The sequence below is a fragment of the Gorilla gorilla genome, chromosome 16 (genome assembly GCF_029281585.2).
Source record: "Gorilla gorilla gorilla isolate KB3781 chromosome 16, NHGRI_mGorGor1-v2.1_pri, whole genome shotgun sequence".
Classification (NCBI taxonomy): Eukaryota; Metazoa; Chordata; class Mammalia; order Primates; family Hominidae; genus Gorilla; species Gorilla gorilla.
In genome coordinates, this window is record NC_073240.2 from 82,067,905 (window position 1) to 82,071,204 (window position 3,300).

Genomic DNA, 3,300 nt, shown 5'->3' on the forward strand with positions numbered 1-3,300 from the left:
TCCTCCTCCCATCTCAGCCTTCCAAGTAGCTGGGACCACAGGTGTACGCCACCATGGCCAGCTAATTTTTTTCATTAATATGTTTTGTAGAGACATGGGTTTTACATGTTGTTCACACTGATCTCGAACTCCTGGGCTCAAGCGATCCTCCCACTTCCTCATTCCTAAGTGCTGGGAGGGATTACAGGAGTGAGCCACTGCACCTGGCCTGCTTGTGTTTATTCAGGGCTACAGATTGGCAAGGTAAGAATAGTGAAGGATCACAGAAAAGGAACCTCTCTGGAATTCCATTTCATCCATTTATATCATCTTCTTCACACTGTCATCTTGAGAGCAGTCCCCTCATTCTTCAAAGATTTTTCATCTAAAGTGAATTTGTTCAGACTTTCCTCTGTAAGTTTTCAGAAGTTATGGATTTTTAAAAAATCTATCCCTTCTTCTTATTTGATGTGGCAAAGAGAAAGACACTTTTCACATTATTTTCCTAATAATATGTTGCTTAAAATTTGATAAACTAGTAATTCTTTTGAAATTACACGAGGAAACAAAATAAACCTTATCTCATTAGATTTAAAAAGAATAAAATAGTGCTCGCTTCAGCAGCACATATACAAAAATTGGAATGATACAGAGAAGATTAGCATGGACCCTGTATGAGTATGATACACAAATTTGTGAAAAATAAAAATAAAAACATAAAATGCAGTGTCCAAGTCACCCATGGTTGGTGTTGTTCTGTAAACATGGGAGAATCAGACTCCAGGGCCGGGTGCCATGAAAGAAGGAATAGGCTTCATGGATCTCTATTCTTCGCTGTAAGATTACAGGGGGTGGGAGGTGGGGATCAGGGAGATGTGTGGAACTCTCCCTTCCTAGAGTGCCCATTTCAAAATTAAAGCAGGAGCAATTTGTTAGACATAAAGAAGAAATTTCTGACTATCAGGGTCTCCAAATATTGCAACACTTCAACAACGTGAAACATCAACATTCCGTGAAACAGCAAACTGACACATGACTAGGGAAGGAATGTCCCTCAAGAGGGTCAAGATTAATATTCGTGTCCTGGAGATAGGGCGTCCAGATCAGAAGGGCTTTAGATTGAAATTAGAGGAGGAGACAAACACCTAGATAGACTTGTGAAACCAGTTGCTATGGAAGACAGGTGTGACTTCTACAGGAAGAGCCTTATTTTGTAAATGATACGTGCAACCTCCACTGCCTACATAATAACGTGTATTTCACTGGTAATAATGTGGACGTGAGATATAATATAGTATAGTACAAACAGTCTTAAGAGGATAAGATTACTTCGTCTGATAGGAATTCAAGAGAGGAATATGGGAATTAAAATACATCTATAAGTCAGGCAAGGTGGCTCATGCCTGTAATCCCAGCACTTTGGGAGGCTGAGGCAGGCATGGTGGTGGGCACCTGTAGCCCCACCTACTCAGGGGCTGAGTTGGGAGTATCACTTGAGCCTGGGAAGTTGAGGCTGCAGTGAACCAAGATTGCACCACTGTACTCCAGTCTGGGTGACAGAGTGAGACCCTGTGGCAAAAACAAAAACAAAACAAAACAAAACAAAATAAAACCTTACAAATACATCTTTAAGCCAGGAGAGGTGGCTCATGCCTGTAATTCCAGTGCTTTGGGAGGCCATGGTGGGAGGATATCATGAAGAGGCCAGGAGTTCAAGACTAGCCTGGGCAATATAACAAGACCCCATCTCACACACACACACACACACACACACACACACACACATAGCAGGGCATAGTGACGAGCTCCTGTAGTCGCAGCTACTTGAGAGGCTGAGGGAGGAGGATCGCTTGAGCCCAGAAGTCTGAGGCTGCAGTGAGCTACGATCACGCCACTGCACTTTAGCCTGGGCAACAAAGCAAGATGCTGTTTTATTTTATTTTATTTTTAGAAAATAAAAGTACATTTTTTATAATGACCAGTTAGAAGGGAAACTGCAATGCACCAAAGACTCACAGACTATGGCCATATGTTAAGGGCCAGATGCTGCATTGGGCCCTAGGAATGTGATGATAATCAAGGCAACTATCCTTCCTGTCCTTGTGGAGTCTAATGGGGGGTAAGGGAAGAGAGTATGGCCTGTTTAAGGGATTGAGAGAAGATTCTGATGAGGTGGGAAATGGCTAGAGATAAAGTTAGAGAGACAAGAAAGGACGCAGGGGCCATATAATGGAATTTAGACCTTATCTTAATGTCAAGGGCATGTCATTAAAGGATCTGAAGCAGGAACAGGACATGAACACATTTTATGGGGAACAAGAATTGAGGCAGAGCCTAGAAGCTAAGACAGCAATCTATGCACAAAAGAATTGTGGCTTGAGGCTGGGCAGGTGGCTCTCGCCTGTAATCCCAGCACTCTGGGAGGGTGAGGCAGGCAGATTGCTTGAGTCCAGGAGTTCAAGACCAGCCTGGACAACATGGAAACCCCATCTCTACTAAAAATACAAAAAATTAGCCAGCCGTGGTGGTGCTTCCTTGTAGTCCCTGCTACTCAGGAGGCTGGGGTGGGAGTATCACCTGAGCCCAGGATGTTCAAGCTTCAGTGAGCCACAATCACGCCACTGCTCTCCAGCCTGGGCAACAGAGTGAAACCCTATCTCAAAAAAATAAATAAATAAATAAATAAAAATAAAAAAGAATTGCAGCTTGGATTAAGGTAGGGATGGATTCAATTATAGTCAGGATTAAAATTAGCAAGACCCAGACCAACTGGAAATAGAGGGTGAAAAAGAAGAAGGAATCAAAGATAACACCAACATATCTAGCTCTGGTTTCTGGGGAGTGCCATTCGCTGAGCTGGGAGCATGGGAGGAGGGCTCTGGTAAATGAGGTGGGGGTTTGAGCTGAGCTCCATTTCCGCCATAATAAGTAGAAGGGGCCTGCAGTTCATTGGAGTGGAGATGCTTGGAGGCAGGTGGAATTGCAGACTGAAGACGTGGGAAAAGAGGTGGGTAGGTATTCAAGATTCAGAAGATGAGATTATCCAGGGAGAGGCCCAAGAATGAAATCATTCATCTAGACATAAATCTGTGAAAGGCCGGGTGTGGTGGCTCACACCCGTAATCCCAGCACTTTGAGAGGGTGAGGCAAGCCGATTGCTTGAGCCCAAGAGTTTGAGACCAGCCTGGGCAACATAGCAAGGCCCTGTCTCTACAAAAATACAAAAAATTAGCTGGGTGTGGTGTGCGTGCCTGTAGTCCCAGCTACTCAGGAGGCTGAGGTGGGGGGATCACTTGAGTCCGAGAGGTTGAGACTGCAGTG

The 3,300-nt window shown here is 44.2% G+C and overlaps 1 non-coding gene across 1 annotated transcript; it reads left to right on the plus strand.

Moving 5' to 3' along the window:
* Positions 1-587: 587 nt before the first annotated feature.
* On the plus strand, positions 588-694 carry LOC115931007 (U6 spliceosomal RNA). Its single transcript, XR_004067582.1, has one exon. It is a non-coding gene; the product is annotated as a U6 spliceosomal RNA (small nuclear RNA).
* Positions 695-3,300: the final 2,606 nt, after the last annotated feature.